Below are 25,353 nucleotides of genomic sequence, written 5' to 3' on the forward strand. Positions count from 1 at the left end.
TGAAGAGTTCTGGGTTCAATTCCAGTCAAGGGCACATGACTAGGTTGCAGGCTCACCCCCAGTGAGGGCCGTGCAGGAGGCAGCAGATCAATGATTCCCTCTCATCATTGATGTTTCTCTCTCTCTTCCTCTCCTTCCTCTCTGAAATCAATAAAAAATACTGAAAAAGAAAATAGTTTCAATATCATGGATCCCCTGAAACGGTCTTAGCACCTCCAAAGGTATGGATGAGCACACCTTTGAGAACTATTGTCTTAAGAAAACACTAAAAGCTAGGAGTAAGTTGCCATCCCAAATCCATACTAAATATCCCCCAACATAAGAAATACATTACACAGCTGTAAAATTCTTTCATTTTGACCCAAAATTGGTTCAATTTATCCTAAACTGAATGAATACAAATAATAGAATTTAATATTTAATGAGCACTTATAAGCATTATCTCATTTAATCCTCAAAATAACTCTATTAGTTCTCTGATATATTTATGCTACAGATTAGAAAATCTAAGGTGAAAAGAGGGGAAGTCACTTGTCCAGAATCACAATCACTATCGGCATTTATGGATTCAGTTATTAAGTATTTTGTATACCTCATCTCTTGTCTTTATAACAACCTTCCTATTATATTATCCTTTTTTACCCTTTACCATTCTTTATACTTGTCTTACCCATTTTACAGATAAAAATTTTAATAAAAAAAATAAAGTACCCTGTCCAAGGTAATCCAAGTGTTAGATCATCTATACACAAATCCAAGTCTGTCTTACTCCTATGAGCGTACTATATTCTCTGCCTCTCTATACCACACCATCAGTATATCCTTTGTTTAAAAATAGACTGATGGTTGCAAGAGTTTCACATAGTTACAAATCATCTGAGCAAGATCCCTATTTAAAAAGATTTAATTACTGATTATTTCTATCAAATGGAACAAAAGCTACTTCTTTATAAAATAGTCAATGACATAGGTAAATAGCTCATTACTTCACGTTATTAAACACTTATCTGTATATAACAATAAATCAATGCAACTAAGATTAATTACTCTTTTAAAAACACTCAATGCAGCCTGCACCATGTGCTCAGTGGTTAGAGTGTTGGTCCCTTGCTCCAAGGGGTCTTGGGTTTCCCAGGCAACAAGGGCACCTACATGGGTTGCAGGTTCAATCCCCACCCCATTCAAGGTGAGTTCTGGAGGCAACCAATGAATGTGTCTGTCTCACATTGATGTTCTCTCTCTCCTTCCCTCCCTCCCTCCTTTTTCCTTTCCTCCCTGCTTACCTCCCTTCCACCTTCTCTAAAAATAAAAATTAAAAAAAAAAAAAATCAATGAAAAAATAACCCAGAATGAGGATTGACAAACAAATAAACAAAAAACTTCAATCTACCCCGGCATATTATGCCAACATTGCAGATGAGGAAACTGAAACCAGAGCACTAACTTCCTCCAAGACAAGCCATTCATAAAGAGCAGAGTCAAAAACCAGTTTGGGCTGACCCTAAAGCCTAAAATCTTCAATCTCACAGCCTGCGTACATTTAAGAAGCCTCAGGCAATGACCCAGGATTTGCTCCACAGGTCTGGATACAGAGCTTGCTGATAACATATCCACTCCACCCAAAGCAATCAAGATATAAATCATTTTATATCTCAAAGACCAAGAGGTGAAAAGGAAGCGGGTGGATGCTGAAAACAGGAGCGATGTTTTCTTTAAGAAAAGTATCTATAGGTAATGTTAAATAAAAAAAGCTGTCAGTACACATCTCTGGGGCTGAGATAATGTTGCCTCCCTTTAAAAACAAAACAAGAAAAGCCTAAAGGAATTTGTCATCTCAGCTACAGGGCTATCGGCAAATTACAGAATAGCCTTCAGATGCCAGGGGCCCTGGAATGCTACAAGCCTTAGTAAATGGCAGCAAAAATCATTTTCCTGAAACTTTCTTAAACTCTAATCAATCCGTAAAATTTTCATTTCAAGTTAGGATCTGTAAAGGTCAGGGGTTATGTTCCAATATCTGTTTCTATTTTAAGGATGTACATTGCAAAGATGCTGCTTAATATTAAATAAACCCTAAGGGGGTTAAGGAAGAAATCAAAGTTTTTACAGCTCAATTCACCCTTACAGCTTGCTGTAAGTCAACTTATAGGAAGTATAAACATATTGCGTTTGGACAGGAGTATGGCTTTTATTTCAAATAAATTGTATTCTCAAGGAGTCCCCACACACATTTGACATTTGACAGGAAGGTGACAAAATGGAAGGCTGTGGTATACCACCTAAAAGGGCAGGCAGAACAAGCAAGGGATGAGCAATTATGCTTGTCGCATTCTGGATTCCCTCTGTGGCAAAGGGGAAAAAAACTACTGAACAAACTTTACTTCTTCCCATCAATGATTCCTAGCATGACCCAAAGAATCACAATCTTGTAATGTAATAGCAGCTGAAATATAGAAAAAAAAAAAAATCATGATTGAGGTCATGTCCCTTGACATGCATCATTTACACTAAGGATTCCCCACTTATCTGAATTAATTTCATGTACCTCATTTCATTCAGATAATTGAAGTTTTCCTTTTAGAATTGTAAAGTGTTTACCCTCAACATAATTAGTAAACTGTCCACTTAAAAATACCACTACAAAAATTACCACCCCCTCTTCTACACATACATGCAAACTGCACTATCATTAAAAGTATGAGATTTTTGGCCTTCATGGGAAATTTAGTTTAAAAGTCCTCTTTAAAAAATTAGCCTAAGAAATTCCACAAGAAAAGTTATGGTCATTACCTTTTTAATATACAGTTGTTTGCACTACTTGTTAAAGACATGGTAATTTGGATATTCAATACATGACTACTGTCCTGAAACCAAATTAAAGGTTTAGACTACTAAAGAGTTTGATGACTTGCCTCAATACAATAATTGGGATTGTATGGAGAAGAAAATCAAAGCGGTCTCTCCTTTTTATGAGCAGGCATTTAAGGGCCTTTTAATGAGAATTTACTTTTTAGTATATAATTACTAATGAACAAAAATAGGGCCATTAAACTCACTTTTTTATAGTGCCATAAAACTTCCATGTGTAAGAAGTATAAAATAATATGTAACATATTAATCAAACACAAGGAAAATTGAAATGTGTAACTCCTAACAATACATGGTGAAAATTGTATGTTTTCTTCTTAAATAAATTCCCTGTCAGATGACTAATGAAGCTTTTTTATAAGAATGTGCTTATAATTTCAGACATAGGCTCTCTAGTGATAATGATGAAATGTCTAAACTTCTTGTATGAATTCTTAAGTTTCTATATGAACAGTGCTTTTCCATACTAGTAACAAGATTTACTGTTAGGATGAACTTATATCTAATCAGTTATTTACTTATCACCTACTATGTGCCAAGCACTGTACTGAGTACTGGGGACACTGCCACAAACAGCACCAGAAATCGGTCCCAATACACCTGGTACACTCAGTCTATAAGAAAACACAGGTAATGAACAGATGTGTTATAGGAGAGTATAACAGGTATTTAGTCAATTAAAAGCTCAAAAACTTAAGAGAAGACAAAAGTAGAAAAACAAGCATTTGAAATAAGTAGCTACTTTTGAACCCGAATGAAATCACCCATTAAATGACTGAGCTAAGAAGGCAGAAGAAAACACAATAGCAAGGTAGTCAGGAAAAGGGTCAAAGAAATGAGTGCATGAATCCAGGGTGTAGAGTGCCTGATGCAAATGAAAAGTTAACCCTTCAAAAGAGCTCAAATTATAGCTCTCAGCTAGCTGGCCTGTTCCAGTATCTAAGGCAGGGGTCTTCAAACTACGGCCCGCGGGCCACATGCGGCCTGCAGAGGAGCCTGATCCGGCCCACCAGGTTTTTTGGGCAGTGAGCGCAGCCGAGGTGTTACAGTAGGAATTAGTAGTTCATATAGTCCGGCCCTCCAGCTCTCTGAGGGACCGTGATCTGGCCCCCACTTTAAAAAGTTTGAGGACCCCTGATCTAAGGGATCAATCCAAATGAGCTCTACTCCAGAAGACAGTAACAGGGTATCTTGGCTCTGCAAGTTTTGCCCTGGACCAGAACAGGTCCCAGCTGCCTGAGGGGAGTAGGGATGGCAGGAGCAGAGGGAAATGGCCAAGCTGTTAAAAGAGTTCTAAGCAGGCTTAAAAGAGGTTCCAGGTCCACAGGGGATCTGGAATACAAAAAGGAACCACACAAGCAACTTATTATTTCTATGAACTATTTAACAATTACTAAAGAAAGGCAGTAGAATTGCTTCTCTGGTTACCTTTAAAAATAAACATTAAAAAAAAAAAAAAAAGTTGTAATCTGTTTAAACAACTGAAGTATGACCTTCACGTGTCAGAGAAAAGGACTAGATATTCTTCCTATTTCTTACTAAATGCCTGATTTTATATCCTTATTCTATGCTGATATATTTCTAGATGCTCCACACACACACTTCATTAAGATGTTTATGCCATGTAGTTCAAAATTCCTAAAGCACAGTATTTTTAAAACTGAGAATCTCACAGTCAAACTGAGTACATGCCAAGGGTAAAGTGAAACACCATACCTCTGTGAACAATAAATGCTCAGAGAACCAGGATAGTTCCATATCCCACCTCCTGAAGAGGATAGGAGTCTTCGTGTATTTTAGTATTAAAAATCCATTAAAGAACTGGGTAGAAGGGACAACACTGGCAGCAGGCAGGCTGGGTACACTAGAACTGATACAAGAACCAGCAAAGTTAGATGTATAATTATTTGCTCCCTATATATTAAACATCATCCTACTCTATTGTATAACTGTTTTTAGTAATAGTGTCATTAGAAAGAAAAAATGCATGTAATCCAAAGATATTGTTCCTTTCAAGGCTATTATTTACATGACTACGTATTCAAATAGGAATTACTCTATGGAACTGGCTCTGCATTTGCCCAAACATTATTTGCCAAGGCTATTCAAAGGGTGGAGTGGTGGTACTTTCCAAAAGAAATACTTGACAATTGTGCTCAGTTAATTTTTTTAAATAAACAAAACATGCTAATCTATTAAAGAAAAAGGCTGCTTGACAACTTTCCTCAATTTTTTAAATAAACAAAACATGCTATTCTGATCTATTAAAGAAAAAAGTGATAGGACTTAGAGAAAAAGAAAATACAGTGGTTTCACTGTATGGTTTTTTCTTTTTTCTTTTTCTTGTTGTTAACTGTATTACCAACATGAAGTATGAACTATCTAGTATAGTCCCCAAAAACTGTAAAATATCAATTCTGGACAGCTTACCAAGGTAGCCAGGCTCCCAAAGTCATGTTTCTTTTCATTCTTTCTTTTTTTTCTTTTCTTTTCTTTTTTTTTTTTTTTTTTTTTTTTGAGAGAGAGAGTGAGAGAGAATAAGGGAAACAGAAGAGAAATATCTATTTGTTGTTTCATTTATTTATGCATTAATTGGTTGATTCCTCTATGTGCCCTGACTGGGATAGAATCTGTTATAAAAAAGGTGAGCCCCCCAAGTCAGGGGTCCTGGTAGAACACAAAACATACTCAGGAGCCAGGCAGCAAGGCAAACATCTTTACTTCTACATAGAAGGGTGCGTACATTTGGTCTGGAAGAGCATGCACACCAAGAAGATGGTCTGCTCCAGTTTATAATCCCGGACGCAGGTGACCTGTCCTTTGCTCTTGATTGAAGCTCAGGTGCACAGTCTTTGGTGACGGCTAGTTAAAAAGGGAGGGGTTGGCCTTTGCTGTTTCAAGATGGCAGCCCTCAGGGGAGCTGCAAAGCCATGCGGCCAACATGGCGCCTGCCAAGTCACACAGTTCAAAATGGCAGCTGTCTGAACTGTTCTTTGACAGAGAAGATGACTTGCTTATTCTCACAATTCTACAACCTTGGTGTAATCAGGGACCATGCTTGGTTAAGTAAGCTATAGGGTCAGGGCCCCAAAATCATGTTTCTTACAAAGGTCTATATGCTGAAAAACATATACTTATAAAGTGAAACCAAGGCTTTAAAATGGCCCTTCAGTAACTATTAGGGTCATTCAATTCATGGCTGTCAAACTTCATTCCAGTGGAAAAGTCATATTTGCTTAAGGTGTTCTACCAAAAAAATTTAAATAAAGGTGCCCTTTCCCAATGTCACAGTGACATGTTAAAGATCAAAATTCTCAATGTTAAATTCCCCACCCCCAATTTTTCTAATATATGTGATTCATGCTATATTTCAATACTGGATTTAAATATTTCAGGTTTACAATATAATGATTATGACTTCCAAGACACTTGGCTATGGTCTTAAGTTTGGTTAAACTCAAGACCACAGCATTTACAGAATGCCCACTACACCTGACACAAGGCAAACACAGATAAGACATGGTCCATCTTTCATGAGGCCACCAGGAAAAGTGAACACAAGCCAAGAAGTATTTACTAAATGCCTGGGCTAAGCACTGTGGCCTGAGAGATGCAAAGAGTTCACCCCAGCCCAGCAAGGGCATCAGGACTTCTGCATTTGAGGACCACTAAGTGATGGTGCTGGGGATGCTGGAATTTGATCACTACATGCGTACAGGATCTTTATTCCGAACTAATATCAAGGTTATAGATACCCAACATTGAGACTCTTGAAATGCCAATCTCCCATGCCTGGATTATCAGAATCAGTAATGTAAATAAACATTCTTGAGATTAAAAATGCATAATTACTAAATCCAAACTAACTGGAAAGTACTATTTCAATTGATAGGAAGTAAACACTTCTTAACTATAAATAATTTGTATCACTTACTTCTAATGGGTACAAATCACGAACTAAAGTAATTACGCAAAACCGGGGAGGGAAAAATAAAAATTTAGTAATCGCTTGACTGTTTATAAGATACCATAATCAAAACAAATTTTCATACAGGAATATCCATGGGGGATGTCTGAATTATCTACGTAAGTATCAAGTTAATGAAGTCTTCAGCTCCTTTTAAATCTCAAGTAACTTTCTCTGATTAATTTCTCTCTGTAAAACAATGGGGTTGGATTAAACTGCCCGAGTCCCTTACCCATAGAAAAAAAAAAACTCTGTACTTCTGTGGTCCTTAAGACTAAAATGTCAATGCAAGTTTCAAAACAGTGTCAAGAAGCCCTCTTAAAAATTCCGTTGCCTACCTTATCTCAGTATCATACCTCAGAGTTTACCTACTCAGTTTTCAAGTGTGTCAAAGGAAGTTTTCATGAATCAAAAAGTCCTCTTCCAACCCTCGATACTAAAACTGTTTCATTAAACATAAAATCCTAGGGGCGGGGGGGGGGGGGGGGGTAAATAAAGCAACAGGAAGTGGGAGCAGAGGAGAATCTATTCCACTTTAGACCTGTAAATGCACTAATTAAAATTCAGTACTGCTCTGTGGTATATGGGCTCCTACTCGAAAACTCCTGCCATGCTTTAGCTTAGGGTCAAGCAGGTTAATAGAACCCCATAAAGCGGCTCCATGGAGTTATACCAGCCTGCTTCCCAGCGGCCCCTCCCCTGAGCGCACGGGAGCTTTGCAGCAGGCTGCAGCGGGAGCACCCCATGGCCACGGCGGCCCCGGGGGCTGCGTGCCGAAACCCACCTCTGGTGGAAAACCCGTTTCCAGCCCGATGGCAACTCACGTTTTCCATTTCAAACGGGGTTCAGGTGGAGGAAAAAAGTGTCAAGCCTCCCCCTCTTTGAACCTCCACCCACACTGCCTCAAGGCGCCAACTTAAAAATTATCTCAAAGATGCGATCTAATGCAGTCCAGTTCTCAGAAGACTCTAGAAGTATTTTTTTGGGGGGGGGGGAGGGGGCGGAGAGAAAGCCCTCGGAACTAAAAGTTAAATGACTAAACTGGGTACATGTCTGGATTTGCAGGACTTAAATTCAGGGACCATTTCCACCCCAACAGTCAGGGTCCTGATCAAACTATGCACCGGCCGGCGTCTCCTCCCGGGATGGGACCTGGGAGCGCAGAGTGAGCTCTGCCGACACCGGGGCGGGCAGCTGGCGAGGTCGGTAAAGTCAGGGCGATCCCGGGGCCCGCGCACAGGGTCCCTTCGGGGAGGGACTATGCATGGGGCGCGCGTCGCCAGGGGCCCCCGGCCCGCAGGGTCTCGGCCGGCGCGGAGGCCCCTCCGTCCACCCTGGCCGATCGGGAGCTCGGCCTCCCCTGTCCGCGCGCGAGGGGGACGCGCCCCACCCGCCCTTCGCGGCGGCGCCCCCGGGCCGCGGGGAGCCCGCAGGCCGGGCGCGCAGAACCGGAGGAAATGAAATCAGAAAGCGGCCAGCGCGCGGAGGGCCGCGGGGAGCCCCGGGGGGACACGGCACCCGCCGCGGCGCGGGGAGCGCAGCGCGTGCGCCCGGGAAGCGCGCGGCCCGCGCGGCCCTCGGCTCCGCCCCCCGCGCCCTCCCCCCCCCACCGGCTCCCCCGCCGCCGCCGCCGCCGCTGCCCCCTGGGAGCTCTGCGCCGCGAGGCCGGCGGGCGGGCGTCCGAGAGGGGAGGGGCCGCGCTCCCCGCCTCCCCCCTCCCCCCCCACCTCCCCGAGCCGTGCAGCTCCCCAGCCCGGAGCCTACTCACCACCTCCTCCTCCTCCGACTCCTCCGCCTCCTCCTCTCCGCGTCTCCCTCCCGGCCACCGGCCGGCGACGCGCTGACGCCGCTCCCCACCCTCGCGGCCGCCGCCGCCCCTCCCGGGCCACGGCCGCAGCGGCCGCGGGTGCGTCAGGCGCAGGCCCCGCCCCCGGACACGCCTACGTCCCCGAGGACCCGCCCCCGCGCGGACGGATGCTGCGGGTGAGGAGTCCCCGCTCCGCCCGCCGGAGCCCGCTGCCCCAGTTCGGGGCCGCCGCTCCGCTCCGCACCTGCCCGCTGCGGGGGCCTCTCCGCGCTTCCTCCGCCCGCACGCCCTTTCCCTTCTCCGTCAGCACCTCCGTCTGCACCTTTCCCAGCCCCCTAGACCTGTAGGCTGGCCTTGGCGCCTTCTCTATCCTCCGGGGAGGTCTCCGCTGCTCACTAGGTCAGCCTGGGTTTCCTCTAGCAGTTTTCCTGCCGGTCCCTTCTCTCCCCATCCCGGCTCCTCTGCCCGGCCTGCTGGATCCGCAGGGCCCCAGCGCGTCCCGGGCTCCTTCCCCGCCACCTCTGCGGGCCGCGGAGCTTGCACCTCCCGGCGCCTGCTTTGCCAGCGCGTCCTCATTGCCCTCCCTCGGCCCCCCACCTGGACCCCTGTAGGGGTCACGCCCTCCTTTACCTGCATTTTGCGCGTCCTTTTGGTTCTGACTACTCCCCACACTTGGGATGCAGTTTGAGTGTTCCAGAATCGCATGTTCGTGGTCCCACTTAGCTGAGGAGTCACTAAGTAATTAAAAATCACGAAGAAAGCGATAGCAGTGGGGACCATCTTTGACCTACATCGTTCCAGCTATATTTGTTTGACACTTAAATTTATCAAGGGATGGAAGTTTCTATGGGGTCTTACAATTCACACATTTTGGATTTTTTTTTTCACCCCTGCAACCTAACCTCACTTCTGTGCTTTTATTTTTAGAAAATACGTAGTCAATAGAAAGAGCGCCAGGACCTTTTAGGCCTCTTGTTTTCTCACCTATAAGGTGAGGAATTTGTCTTTTCTGAGATTCTGAATGAAAGGATTTTGTATTTGGAATCGGGTTGTGGGTTAAATGAGTCTAGAGAAGGCAAACATTGGAAATGTAACAGTCTGGTAACTTCATTTTTTAAAAAACAGCAACTTGAAAGAGTTAGGCTATAGACATGAGTTAACACACCAAAATAAAGGAAACTGATTAGGGCCTTTGGAGTTACATTCACAAGTTGCTTTAAATTATGTGAGTAGGCATTATTATTCTTAAATTGAAGTGTTAAAACTACCTTCCATTCTAAGCAAAATCCAGACTCTATGTGGCTCTTCAAAGTTTAAAACCATTGTGAATTGAACAACAACATTACAAGCATTTGAAAGCTTAATCAACCATCTGCCCACCCACTTTAACACAAATTGGGAAAAAGAAAAGTGTAAACGCCAAAAGCTGAAAGCAGAGTTTCTAACTACACACAAAAGTAGTAAACCTTCTCCCACAAAATAAGCATAGGAAAGACTCCAAAGGCAATGGTACCCATTTCATTGATTTGGAATCAGAATCATGTGATTTTATAATTGAATTATCCATTCCTTAGTATCATCTGGAGTCTAATCTTTTCATTTTACAGATGAAGAACTAACTCCCAGAGAGGGTAAATTGCTTGCTCGATATTACCCAAACTAACTGGAAACAAAGCCAAGATTGAAGCTCAGATCTCATCTCCCATGCCTGCCAGCATCTGGCTTATACTTACTACTTACAGTTACTCAACATCAGAAGTCTTTGACTTTGCCGTTTTGCCTACATGGTCTGAGTGAAGTATGAAATTGAACTTGGCATTAACGAGGAAGGTATTGCTGTCAGAGGCCATTCTGTCCCACTGGTTTCAGGGATTCCGGTTGCATAAGCTCCATTTCACCCGGTCAGGGTTCATCTTCCTAACCCAGGCCATTTTGGCCAGGCCTCTGGAGCCATGTCCCAACCCAGCACATTTATCCTAGGAGGTGCCAAGGGTTGTGCATGAATGTAAAAATATTGAAGCTTTTTGTTGTCAAGAATATTACTGGAAAGGAAAATATGAAACAATGTAATAAATAGCCGAAACCGGTTTGGCTCAGTGGATAGAGCGTTGGCCTGCGGACTGAAAGGTCCTGGGTTTGATTCCTGTCAAGGGCATGTACCTTGGTTTTGGGCACATCCCCAGTGGGGGCGGGGGGGGGGGGGTGCAAGAGGCAGCTAATCAATGATTCTCTCTCATCGATGTTTCTAACTCTCTATCCCTCTCTCTTCCTCTATAAAAAATAAATAAAATATACATTTTTTTTAAAAAGAAGAAACAATGTAATAAATAATTTACCATGAATAACCAAGGATTCATTGGTAAAATCCAAATCATAAACTAGATGTTTATCCATGTAAATTAAGAGAAGACTTCTTAAATGGACAAAAAAGGAAGTGTAGAATCCGGATTGCTTGATAGGGAAAAGGTAAAGGAAATTGCTTGACAAAGACACTGAGAAGAAAATGGGTAAGTTACAAATGGGAAAGAAGGGATCACATGAATTAAAACAAGAGCTTTATTTTAGAACCAGTAGAAAATCAAGCTGCAATGACAGGGTAGAACCGTTGATACAGGGCTTGAATTTTAGCCTGAGAAATTTAAACTTAATAAGAGATTATTTAGTTTGGATTTGACAGGGGAATAGAGATGAAGGCAAGACAGGAGTCCATAACCTTATCTGATTCTGAAGTAATAAGTCAGAATTAATAAGAAATGTTAAGATGTGAATACCACTCAGGACAAAGATGATTTCAGTAAGTGTATATAGGGATCAAAGAAGAGTAGGAAGTCCAAGATGACTTGAGAATGATAGCAAGATTCAATAACAGTATCCATAGACCTGAGTATCTTATGCTTGGAGGATGATCAGCACTAAAAAAAAAATATAGCCTATCAATTACCAGAGAAGGAAACAAGAAATGTTCCCAAGGTTTCTTCTATTCATCATATCCTCATTCCAGAAAACTTTAGTTTGCCACTCAAGTTGAATTAGAAGGTAAGAAAGAAAGCTCTCACCCTGTCATGAGCCCTTGTGCTGGTGTTTTATGGTCGACCTATTTTTATTTCCGTTACAGCCCTGCTGATGTAAAAGCGTTCAGTCGTGCAGTATATAAGGTTACAGTTAGAAATAAACCAAGAAGTGTTTGTTAAATACATTCCACATGATGCTTAGCACTCTGCTAGGCCTGAATAGCTGCAAAAGTATAAAAAAAAAAAAAAAAAAAAAAAAAGGCCTCTGCCTTCCAGAGGTCCATAATCTGGCTGGAGAACTCAGATCCACCCACCTAACACCAAAGAGGATATATTCCACAGACAGTAAAGCATGCTGATACGGAAAGAAGCTCCTGCCCTCATGGCACACACACCCTGTTTAGGAGAGACCAAGAGGAACAAATAACTACACAACTATCGAGTAGTAGTAACTGCTGCAAAGAAAAGAAACTGTGAGGCTGTCAAGATGATTATCTGGAGAATAGGTTAGACTAGTGGTCAGCAAACTCATTAGTCAACAAAGCCAAATATCAACAGTACAACAATTGAAATTTCTTTTGAGAGCCAAATTTTTTAAACTTAAACTTCTTCTAATGCCACTTCTTCAAAATAGACTCGCCCACACTCAAGGGGCCAAAGAGCTGTGGTTTGCCAACCACTGGGTTAGATCTTTCTGAGGAGCAGTGAAACAATGACTTGAATGAGAGGAATAGCCAGTCATACGATGCTCTGGTGAAGAGCCATCCGGGCAAAGAGTAAACTAGTACAAAGCCCCATGGAAGGGTCAAGCTTAGTGTGCTAGAGACATAAAAGGTGATCATTTCTGGAGTGTCGAGACCCAGGAGGAAAGCAAAGGATGTGAAACAGGAGAGGTAAGGAAGGCCTTGTAGATAAGAAGGGATTTGAAAAATGGTCAGGTTGAAGTGTGGACCGGAGAAAGGTGAGTCACGCTGGCATTCTGGATTAGAGGAGGGAGGGATTCAGATCTGGAAAGCCAGCTGGAAGCCTGTGTGATTCTCTGGTCAGGAAGTGGTCAAAGGTAGACAAGGTTAGTGGCCAAGTTTACAGGGAAGACAAAAAATGTCAAGGAGATCAAGTAGTGGGTATTTCTGAGGGGTGGTGGGCGGTGTTGGTTGTGGAGAGTCCACAGTGTCAAATGCAGCAGAAAGGTCAAGTAGAATAAGCAGTAAGTGAAAGCTACTATAACTGAAAAGAAAATGTCAGGTGTGACCTCCAAGAGTAGAATTTCCATAGGGAGGGGTGATCAGAAGAAAGGAAATGGAGGCAGTGAACTTTATATCACTACAACTTAAAATATACAAAGCATGTGCACATTTTATTTACTTTTGAAGGCCATTTATATTTGGGATGCTATTTAACTTTTAAAGCCCTGTAGACATTCTCAGCCAGGTACAAACTCGTGTCTCCCTATTGAAGGAAGAACAAGCTTATACCATAGAGAGATATCTAATATGTTTTTCTGGGCCAAAAATCAGTCACATCAGTGACTCCCTGCTCGAAAAGCAGTCAGAAAAAGTTTGCTCTTATTTCTGAGGTTGGGGAAGTCTCACAGTAGAAATGCTAAGGTAGTACCATATCAGTTATGGCTCCATTCCTGCCACGGGTCACGACTAATCCATGTGGTCTGTGGATACTGCCCTGAGCATATCACATCATCTTACTGAACTCCAGGGTTTCCTTAGTTAGGAAGAGACATCTATGAGAATTCAGGCTTATGGGCATACAGGTTAGCACCCTATAAAAGGGAAGCAAACATCCTTCTAACAGTTCCTCATGCACAACTATGACTCCAAGAGTATTTGCAAATGTAAACATTCTCCTTAGGGGACTGAAATGTAAATGAAATGAAACCAAAGACTTTGCAAAGTCTTTCCAAAAGACAGTTTGGTTGAACTAGATGTTCTTTTGTTCAACAAATTGCAAGGCAATGAATGAGTACCTTTCTCTTCCTGGAAACAGACTAATTTGGCAGTCAGAGTGGAAGGGGAGACTGAAGTAGCCTCCATTTGTAACTATGCAGCTTGCCCATCTCAAGGAGAGCAAGCCTCCCTGGCTGAGTTGGACCCACACACACGTGTGCATGCCTTCTCCCAATCATTTGATGTGGGCGGGTAAAGTGTGTTAATTTGTTAGGTGTTATTGCAAAACGGAATGCTATTAGCACTCTTTTTTTTGTTTGAAATTTACTTCGTTTGTGGTCCGCTGGGAGCAGTTACCCTCTTGGGATGGTTGGAAAGCTTCATTAAATTCAATGAAGGAAAAAGAAGTGTAAATTATTCTTAAAATAATCAGGAAATTTACTATGTTTTAATTGCTGGCCCAAATGCTTCTCGAGTCAATACTGACCAAGGATTCCTAGCATTAATGAACCATGACCATATTGCTGAAATCAACACCATCTTTATCCTGAAAAGCCTTCTTGTTTTTGGTGCAAAGAGGCCAAAAACCTCAGTAGCCCACGAAGCATAAAATGTGCTCTGCTGATGAAACGGTCTCTTTAAATTGGGGTTTTAGCTATTGGAATAGCTAAATACAATGCAAGGGAATTTGCTTTATCATTGCTACTGTCTTGCCTAGAGACAGAAACATTTTATGCTGTGGTTTATCCCGCAGCTTTTATCGAGGATAAATTCGTGTTTTTGTTTAAAAACAAAGAGAGCTTACATAATTTCTCCTCGTGATTAGCCCTTCCAGTAATTATCCATTGCTTGGAATAGTGTCAGCCGACCAAGTTCAGATGGCAAAAGAGAGTATTTGATCTGCAGTGCTGTGGCTTAGAAGACCGTGTGCATGGAAGGTACAGCTATGCACATACAGAGAACATGGTTATCTAATTTGACTGCCAGTGATTTAATTAATGTTTGTCAAGCCCTTTGAACATGAGGAAGAACTATCTGAAAGCTGAGAGCTATTACTCATAATCATTTTTCCTATTTGTTGCACTAAAATTAACACACAAATGTGATACTCTTATGGTACCTTTGAGCGAGGTGCTCCTATTCTCACAAACTCAATTGGACTACACTTTAAGAAAGTCTCATTAAAACTTCAGGGCTCTGGTTTATGAAAGTAAAGCTTCAAGCTGGTTGGGTACCCTCCCTCAGTAGATCCTGAAGCACACAACAGTGACAGCTTGGGAACGTGTGCGCACCTGTTTACAGAGAAGATGTTAACAGGGGCAACTCTAAAATAGGAATGCATACCGCAACCTGATTTTCAAGAAGTTTCTGTGCATGCCTACACTTAAAAATTTCCCATCTTATCAACTTTTTTTTCCTTCTAATTTTCTCTCCAAAGAATAACAACTGGTGAACATGAAGCCTCGGGAATAACCAGAGAAGAAAGGACATAGTGGAAAGACCCTGTTTTAGGGCGAAAAGAAGAAGCACTCAAGATGTTTTCCTTTACTGCTTTTTCTCCAGGTTAAGAACAAGAGCAATGGCAAAAGAAAACTTGAGGAGAAAGAAAGGGGCCTGGACAGAGGCCCCGATTACACATGCTCCCCGTAGAGAGATTTCAGCAGAACTGCATTTGTGCCTACGAGGTGGGACATTGGTGCAGGACTACGGGGCAGGATGAACTACCTTGAGAAATGGAAGGGATGACTTGAAAAGACACTGACTTTCTCATATGACTTGTTTTTGAATTTTGGTTTCATTTCATTTACATTTCAGTCCCCTAAGGAGAACGTTTACATCAGTATAGAATCTTCTTTCTGTTTTCACCATGCAATACCCATACTTTAGTAGAGTAAGCCTGAGAAGGCACTACTTTCTACCTCAACCCTACTAAACTAACACATGGACCTGGGAATCTGTCCTTTCAGCAAGATGTCTCATGACTTTATATTTACTAATGTTTGGGAAAGACTTCTTGAAAAGGTACCACTTACCTTGTGCAGCCAATTCTTAGCACAGACCTGACTCTTAGTCATCAGATTGGCAGGGACAATGGTGCTTACAAAACATTGTGTGGCTCCCTTACATTTTGTTCTTGTTTCGTTAAGTTGGGGCCTCATAACTAGCACTAACCAAGAGGTTTGAGGCGTCATGAAGTTTGTAATTTCTAGCCAAGGATCTTAAAAAAAAAAAAAAAAAAAAGCACATATGGATTGATTTTAGAGAGAGGGAGAGAGAGAGAACATTGATTTGTTATTCCACTTATTTAAGTGTTTCTTAGTTGATTCTTATATGTGCCCTGACAAGGATCAAACCAGCAACCTTGGGATATGCTCTAACCATTTGAGCTTCCCAGCCAGGGCTCCAGCCAAGGTTCTTAAGAGCAATATTTTTCCTGCCCCTGTAGCCCTAGAAACTTTGTTTTCTAGATGGTATAACACAGAGGTTGGCAAAGTGCAGCACTTGAGCCACATGCTGCTCTTTGGCCCCTTGAGTGTGGCTGTTCCCCAAAATGCCATGTGCAGGCACGCATGTGCAGTGTGATTGAAACTTCGTAGCCCGTGAGCAGAGGTCAGTTTTCGGCTCTCAAAAGAAATTTCAATCTTTGTACTATTGATATTTGGCTCTGTTGACTAATGAGTTTGCCGACCACTGGTATAACAATAAGAAGGAAGCATCCTCAGATTCTTGGGAGCCGGTTTGGAAGAGTGACTACATATTCAAGAGATTTCTTATGAGCTAGAAGTAAGTCTCTAACAGTTAAAGAGATGAGTGGTCGTGTGGTCTAACCTGAAGAATACAACCCAATTTAGATATCCCTCTTTCATAATTACAAAGACAGTTTTTTTTAACTTTGGACCTTACAAGTGAAGGAATAATGGAAAGAATGGTGCACAATTTAGTAAATAGATCATTGAACTACAAATGTATATACAACAATCACAAATCATATGTTGTATGGTAGGAACAAATGTTCTTTTCTGAATTCAGTTCTGGCTTTACTTTTCAAATCCTCTTTTAAATTAATTAGAGAACCCTGGACCCTGTTGTGCCTAGGAAAAATATCTTTGTCCTTGCCATGGCTAGATCCTCTTCTTTTCTTTATCTTGGTCATACATCACTAACAGTCCATCTTCTGGTCTCTTGGGTGGATGGGGTTCCCATATCCAATATCAGAAGTGGATTGATTGTTTATTCGTATTTGCTGCTTAAAATTCACTCCTTAAGTACATCAACTAAATTTCTGTGGCATTAGTGACTCATTTCTAATTCATTTCTGCACGGAGGTGTGCAATGCTGAAACAGAGAGATTCCTTCCTCTCTTGTGTTGGGTGCTGTCCTCACCCACCTGTGCCCAGCACCTGTGGGAAGGATGAATCAGATGGTGTTGGCGGAGGGGATGAACGATAGAAGAAGTTTCATAAAGGCCATCAAGTTTGCAGAAAGCACTGATCTACCCCTGAAGCATTCTCTCTGACAGCCGAAGGCCAGCTTTTGCTATTGCACCATTTCAAAAATGACTGTTTGAGAGCTGTATACTGACATAAAGGAAGGGCATGGGGAAATCCTTCTCTCATGGCTTCCCAAGCACTGCAGAGACTCTCTCGTCAGTAACTATGCCCTTCCTTGCCAGGCTTATAGCTGCCACAAATCTTTTTGTAGAACAAAGGGGAAATAAACAAATGCAAGCTAGCTACAGCTTGCTTCTCTCATGAGTAGAGTGCAGTTAATAACATTTTTTTTTTTTATACTCTAACACATCACCTTTTCCTTCATTCACAGACCAAATACAAAAAGAAAGTACTGTGCTCTTTTTCCTGTTGTTTTGTCAATAGTCCCTGGACAGATCCACATAACATTCCTGAAGTCCGATAGAAGAACCCCTATTTGGTACGTTTTTGTCTCCATTTTTGAAATGGGGCCGTCCTGCTTTTGTCCCTATAGAAAAGAAGTTATGATTTAAGAAAACTTTACAAAAGGGAAGCTGATCTTGATGTTATCAAACTTCCCTCTTTTCTTTTAGCAGAATGTTTGAGAAAATGCCAATTGGTGTTGCCTATCATCAGAACCTTTCCGTGTCTGATGGCGTCTGAAAGTTAATGCTCATAAAACTATCCGACCACCTTTAACAGATGATATATATTCCCCTCTGAATAGCTAGCACCAACATTTGTCCATGCATGCTGAAATAGTAAGACGGCAGCAAATGTTTTAGCTACAAGGATACCATAACTAATTGCTATATGTTTCCCCATATAGAGGGGGCGAGCGTTGGTATAAACTCAGACCTCTGTATTCTTTTGTGGTGAGTGTTAACCAGAATGCCATTTTTGTCCAGACTGTCACCAGGTGGTTTTATAATTAGAAGATTTACTCTAAAATGAAAGTCTGAAGTTGATGAGGCAGAACCAGCTATGTTTTAAAGAGAAATCCTTATTAGCACAAACTATTGGGGGACAAACAAAATGTATTTTTACAGGCATGATTAACCAGATTGCTCATTATTGTAGTAAACATTGCAGAAATCGAGGGGATGGGGCTAGACGTGCTGTACCCAAGCAAGAGAATGAAGAACTGTGGTCTAATTTATGTACAATACTTGTTCATACTAGCATTCTCATAGTTTGGGTTGTGACTCATTTTGTTCTGTGTGACCTTTGTCCTCCAGAAGTGGCTGCTATTAGAAGTAGAAGCAATAAAAATAAAATAAGGAGTTTACCAGGCTAACTTCAGGTGTTTTCAAAATACCTGAACCTCAAGAAGAAAGTAAAGTGTTAAGTAATCTGGTACCTTTACATCTTAAGAGTAGTTTTGAATATTTGGAAACTATTTTTCCCCCTAAAAGACAGTTAGTAAAATATTTTTGGTGGCATATTATTTTAACATTTAAAAAGGTAAAGCACAGAAATCAAGTTTGTTAATCATAGGCTTTTCCTTCTTCATTTTGCTTTCCCACCTTTTGGTTCCTTTCAGGTGTAGGCTGGCATGTTAGAGGAGGGGATATATTTTAAAGAAATAGCTTAATAAAATAATTTACTGTCAGCAGGTCACCACTAATAAGCAAAACTTTTATAAATCATGAGACAGTAGACTACAGAAGATGGGATGAAAACCAATGCCAAAAGACACAATTTCCAAGGTGTTTGCAAAAATGATGAAAGGATCTAAATGTCAGTGTAAGAATTCATATAGACAGAAGAATGCACTTCTTTCAGGTGTTTCATGTGATATTTTAAAACCTTTTTTTTTTTTTTTTTTGAAATTCCCAACCATACCCCAAAGTAGAGAAATGTTATTACTACTAGTATAAAAGATACTCAGGGAGTTATCAACATGTTTGCTAGACTTGTTTTGGATTTCATAATTTCTTTGATGTTGTTTTGATTGCTGGTATATTTTTTAAGAGAATCCTGATGTATTATTCCACCCTAACTACAACAGTATACATCAAGCATGTCAAACTCAAAGGTTAACACGGGCCAAATAAACAAGGCATGTGGACCTCAAGTTTGACATGTTTGATATACATCAAAAAACAAAGAGAGTATTGTCTTATATAACCACTGGGGACCCAGTGCACAAATTTGTGCACCTTGAAAGGAACTGTGGGCCACAAGGCTGCAGTGGGCACAGGGGCAGGTCTCAGCCCATTCTCTGCACCCCCACCGGGCCCCTCCTGCCACAGCCTCGGGTCCCATCTCCTGGCAGTCTCACTCCTGCCACTGCTGCTCCCATGTGTTGCCGGTGCTGGCTCCACTTGCACCGCTGATGGTGCTGGCCCTGCATGTACCTGCTGACGGGCGAAGAGCAATTGGGGCTGGTACCAGCACAGGTGCGAGCGGGGCTGGCTCTGTCAGCCGGTGCGAGTCGTGGCTGCTGCCTGATCACCCCTCAGGAGCAGGGGGAGGTGGAGAAGCCCCGAGGGGCCCCAGCAACAGGTGCGAGTTCTGGGCGGGACTACAGCACGTGGGAGCAAAGAATTTTTAGTAACCACTCCAATGGCAGCAACTGGTACCCCACCTTAGTCTGGCGCCCCTGCTCACCTGCTCCACTCTCCTGCCATGACTGATGCCCACTATGTTCTGTGCGAGTCCCCTGGTGGTCAGTGAACATCATAGCAACCAGTTGTTTTGTTGTTCTGCTGTTCAGTCTATTTACATATTAACCTTTTATTTTATAGGATAATACATTAATCACATCTACGTATGTTTAAATAGTCTATTCTCACACCCCTTAAGTCATTGTAGGTTAGCGATGATTGTTTTCTTGATTGATTTTTATCTTTATTTTACCCCTTTCTCCTCTATAGGCATCCCCTCAGTTAGCAGAAGAAATCCTACACTTAGATTAGGTTATTTTTAACATATCCTTGGGACGCTGCCCATGCCTTTCTCTGGCATGGTATGTTATTCGGAATCTTACACCATTTCAGAATTCTGCATTGCAATTGGCATGGTACAAGAAAATTACTTTTTGCTCAAATTCCAAAGTTTTGTAGAGTGTAAAAATACTCTGACTTATTTAAAAAATGAAATGAATCCATACTCTAACTATGACAGCATTGAGTAATCTGATAGGTAATGTCTAAGACATTTTTCCTAGGATCCTTTGTTTTCAAACAAAGTCAATAAAAAATATGTTAAAATTAAAAGTGAATGACTGGAAGGAAATATTTAAATCGTAGCCTGAAAAAGGAGAGGAACCTGACCCCCTGGAGGAAGTGAGTTCTATGGAACAGAATATCGTGGTTATTCTCTGCAGAGCACTGAGATGAATCAGTTCTGTGTATTTTGCAACTTTGTATCACTCTACTCTGCTCAGAGTCAGTCAATTCCATAAGCTTACTTCTTGACAGGACCCCTTAAAACTAGAATTCCCATTAAGACCAATACAATGAGGTAGAGGTAGTTTCCCAAAGAAAAGTCAGGTGTTGATACAGAAGAAGGAGGAAGAAAAAGAGGAAGAGGAGGAGGAGGAGGAGGAGGAGGAGGAGGAGGAGGAGGAGGAGGAGGAGGAGGAGGAGGAGGAAAGAATGAAAGAATAAGGCCTGGTGGACAAATGAAGTAAGGCAAGGATGAGACTATAGAACCCTTCCTTCCACTCATCAGTGACTATCAGTGCTTATTGATGGGTCATTGAAAACCAGGCTTTCTCACTAATTCTGACTTTGTTCTCTTTTCTATACCAATGCCCTACTATTAAGAACTATTGCTCTTACCTGATCCCCTTTCTCCATGTCCCCTTCATAAAAAAAATTTAAAAAAAAAAATCCGTGTTCCAAATACCTATGACATCCAGGCTGGTGGAACTGATAAGTCTGTTTCCTTGATATTATCCTGCTTTCTCTCTTTTTCTTTTTGGCTGATAAGAATGGATTAAAGTTTTCAGTCTAATTAAAACTCTCCATTTCCTTTTTGGTTTATACTTCTGTCATTCCCTTTGCCTGTTCTGTCAGAACCATACCCTTCCATACACACAAACTGCACTCACTCACCAGTTTTGTCAGTGCCTGATACGGCACAAAGTAGACATACAATAGATATTGGAATTTGGTTGGTCTGTAGAAAATTTAGTTTTGTACAAGTTTGCTACATAATGTAAGACTTTGGAGACTCTTGGACTACAGGATATGGCATTTTCTATTTAGGGACAAATGTTATAATGAATGTTTAAGAGTATAAAAGGAAGTGAAGCTGTTTATGAATTATTTCTATTTCCAAGTGACAGAGTGCCTTCTATCTGATTAGCCCATTAAAAGATGGTTTCAAGCTCTTTATAAATAAGGAATATTATTTTAAAAATATATATTTTATTGATTTTTTTTTTTTACAGAGAGGAAGGGAGTGAGATAGTTAAAAAACTCGATCAGCTGCCTCCTGCACACCCCCTACTGGGGATGTGCCCGCAACCAACCAATGTATACGCCCTTGAACGGAATCAAACCTGGGACCTTTCAGTCCGCAGGCTGATGCTCTATCCACTGAGCCAAACCAGTTTCGGCTAAATAAGGAATTTTAGAGTGTGTGGGAAAGTAGTTTGTTTATGATCTACTTTCATTCAAGTTCTTTTAAATGTTTTCAATTCTTCTCTTTGCCTTTATAGTCCCCATTTCCTTGGGAGGAAAATCCTGACTGCCCATTGGATTCTGGAGGCACAGAAGGTCAGAGAAGGTCATCTAGCAACAGCAGCCTCTTCCAGCTTCCAGGTGGGCTCCTGGGTCTTCCTGCCTCCTTGCTTCCAACTTCTCTCCCCTCCACCCCTCCTGAGAAATGACTTCCCATCTTCTCTCACATTTCAAGCCCTGACTTAAAAATCCAGTATGCCATTCATTTTTAAATATATGTATTGTTGAAAGTGTATTTACTGCACACCATGACTTAGCCTGCTCGATAAAGGGAAAAATAAAATAAAATAAAATAAAATAAAATAAAATGTCAGAGAGACTGGAACTTAGTTCAGGAGGGAAAGGGGGATAATCTGAGGTGGCAGCAGGACAGGTAGGCCTTATGGTCTGGGTAAAAAGTTTTTGAGTTTTACACAAACAAAGAGCTATGGTAGCAATCAATTTGGAGGGGGAAAAACTCACTCACCAGACTGTCCCTCATCTTATCCACATTGTCTCCCCCAAAACCTGTGATGTCTTACAGTATCCCCACCATCGGTTTATGAGAGAGAGCCTTGATCATATTTATATGAATATGAAATTTTTTGTGTGCAAACTATATATATAATAGGTGGAAATTTGATAGTTAAAATCTAGATAAGCACCTTTTGCTAAGGTAATGATAAAGATAGAAATCTGACCTTATGAATACCATAGTCCCACACTGTAATCACATGCAAAAGCTTCAACCGAGGTTACCCTCACCCGCTTCAATTGTTCCCTACTAAGTCCCAGGCCTCCTGAGAGTGGTCTTGCCTCCAGTGTACCTGCCAACAAGCCCAGAGCCAGCCTGGAGTTTGTCCTACTGTCATCAGAGCTAAGTGGGTCAACACCAGACATCTAGTTGCATACTTGGCCTACTCTCCCTCCCCATGTCTCTCCAGTTTTCTGGTCTGCCTGACTACCAGGGGATTGGGGATCAAGTTAGTCCTGTGGTGGCTGGGGCACGGGGGGAGGCACAGAGAAAACCAGCAGCTTTCGGTTGTATAATCAGTCTCATCCCCTGATTAATCTCTGAGTGAAAACAAGATATATCTTAAAAAAAAAAAAAAAGGAACCTCAGTTGGTAGATAATTACATTCTATTTAAACCCAGAATAAAAGTCATTAGAGATAGTATTAATTTCCACACCACAGCACCATGCGTTCCTAGCGCTCTAGTGCAGTCTCCTTTCCCTTTGTAAGCAATTTCTCTTCTTGCTGTACACACCCTGTTCCTTGCATGTAAGCCTCCTTCAGGGTCTCATCCCCGTCTTTTTTTTCTCATCACTGCCCACACAGACACTCTGTTTCATAGATCTCAGTTGGTTATCATACCCAGGGAAATCTATCTTGTACATTTTTTTTTACTTGGTTCTCATTATCAGCATCCTAGTTCAGGATCTCATCATTTCTCTCCGGGACTGTCGCCAAGTCCTCCTCACCGGCCTCCTTCCCATAAATCTGGTCTCTGTACAATCACTTCTCCAGGGAGATTTTTTCAGCATGTAAATCTGTTCATAGCATTGCTCTCTCTAAACCATTCCAGAGTTCCTGTAGTAACCACAGGACAAAATTTCAAATATACAGCATGACAAATGGTCTACCCCTGTCTCTGCCCTCCTCCAACCCCTAGCAGGAAGGTTCAGCCCCAGCCATAACAGCAATACTTACTTCCCCAAATACACCTTACTCTCTTATAACTCTGGGCCTGTGGCTCTGTATTCCTCATGCCAACCCTTCATGGTCTCCCAGGCAACACTAATACACTCCTCCAGAGATAACACCAGGGGCACCATCTCTGTGAAGGCTTCCATGATTTCACCACACTACCGTTTTCCACTGTGCTCTCACAGTAACTAGTCTGTTCTTCCTTATGCTATTTCTCCCTGCTCATCTGACTGGAGTGGAAGCTGCTCTGATAAAGGCACTACATAGTCTCTTCGTTTAGTATCCCTGGTAAGTACCTTGTTTCCCTGAAAATAAGACATCCTCCAAAAATAAGACCTACTTACAGGTTTCCTTCTGAGTGAAATATAAGGCATCCCCCCGAAAATAAGCTCCCCCCTCCCCCAGGCTAAACATGAGAGATTTAGTCCACTGATTCAGAAAGAAATGGAGTCACAAGAAATTCACCAGGAAATTCAGGAATTGGATTGTTATGATGATGTTCCAGAAGATGATGACATGATTGTCATTGAATAAATGAGTAAATTCTTGATACTGTTAGGATTCACAGTTTGTCTGGTTTGTGTTGACAACTACCGTACTACTGTACCGTATACAGGTAATAAATTTCCTTTATTTTCATTTAACAATAAATGTGTACCGTATTCTTCTTCATGGAAAAATAAGACATCCCCTGAAAATAAGACCTAGCACATCTTTGGGAGCAAAAATTAATATAAGACACTGTCTTATTTTCGGGGAAACAGGGTAGCACGGAATCTGGACTATTGTGGACATTATTGCTTAGTAAATTAACAGATGAGAACAGGATGGAGAGAAACTGTTCTACAAGCGTAAAAATCTATTAATCCGGAGCGCACAAACCAGAGATCTAGTTTGGACTTCCTTGTTTGCAAATCACAAAGATGCAACTTAAATGAGCTTAAAAGGAGGATTTATCTGAAAGACATTGGAATATCTCAGGTAATTGAAAAAGTAAGTCTAGAAAGCAATGCAGCCTGTGGAATACCTGAAGCTGGGGTTGGTTTGCCAGCAGTATGTGTCTGTGTGTCTCTCTGGCCATGCTGCAGGTCATGGCTCTCTTCCTTCTCACCTTAAACTATTTTTCCAATTTGCTGGTCTTATCAGTAGCTTCACATTCTAATCACTCGGGGAGTTTTCAACAGATATTGACACCTGGGTCCCATCCCAGGCCAAGTTGATTAGAATTTCTGGAGGTTGATGCCAAAGCATTTTTTACTTTTTATATATTTTTTTTTGTTTTTGTTTTTTTTTGTTTTTTGTTTTTTGTTTTTTGTTTTTTTTTTAATAAGTTTTTATTTTTCATATTATTACAAATGTTCCTTCCCCCCCCCCCACCATTGCTCTCCTCCACCAGGTTCCCACCCCACCCTCTGCCCTTTCCCCTCTCCCCATTGTCCTCATCCATAGGTGCACAGTTTATGTTCAGTCTCTTCCCACGCCCCCCTCTCCCCTTTTCCCCAAGAATCGTCAGTTCACTCCCCTTCCATACCTCTGATTCTATTATATTCAACAGTTAATATTGTTCATCAGATTTTTTTAATTTCCTTGGTTTTTAGATTCACTTGTTGATAATTACGTATTTGTTGTTCATAATTTTTATCTTTGTTTACTTTCTCTTCTGAAAGAACCCCCTTCAGCAATTCATATAATTCTGGTTTGGTGGTGATGAACTCCTTTAGCTTTTTTTTATTAGTGAAGCTCTTTATCTGGCCTTCGATTCTGAGTGATAGCTTCGCTGGGTAGCTTATTTTTGGCTGTAGGTTCTTGCTATTCATCACCTTGAATATTTCTTGCCATTCCCTTCTGGCCTGCATGGTTTCTGTTGAGAAGTCAGCTGACAATCGTATAGGTGCTCCTTTATAAGTTACTACCTTCTTTGCTCTTGCTTCTTTTAATATTCTCTCT

General features: G+C 41.6%; 1 protein-coding gene across 2 annotated transcripts in view; it reads right to left on the reverse strand.

Moving 5' to 3' along the window:
• Positions 1 to 8,721, reverse strand: part of GTDC1 (glycosyltransferase like domain containing 1) — a 348,217-nt gene extending 339,496 nt beyond the window's left edge. The window contains exon 1 of one of the 2 annotated variants that reach the window (XM_084891913.1): positions 8,604 to 8,721. The gene's annotated coding sequence lies outside the window, so the exon portion shown is untranslated. The remainder of the gene's footprint in view (positions 1 to 8,603) is intronic. The other variant, XM_084891914.1, reaches the window with a different exon arrangement.
• Between the last annotated feature and the right edge of the window lie 16,632 nt (positions 8,722 to 25,353).

Source organism: Pipistrellus hanaki (assembly GCF_964339955.1).
Source record: "Pipistrellus hanaki genome assembly, chromosome: 8".
Taxonomy (NCBI): domain Eukaryota; kingdom Metazoa; phylum Chordata; class Mammalia; order Chiroptera; family Vespertilionidae; genus Pipistrellus; species Pipistrellus hanaki.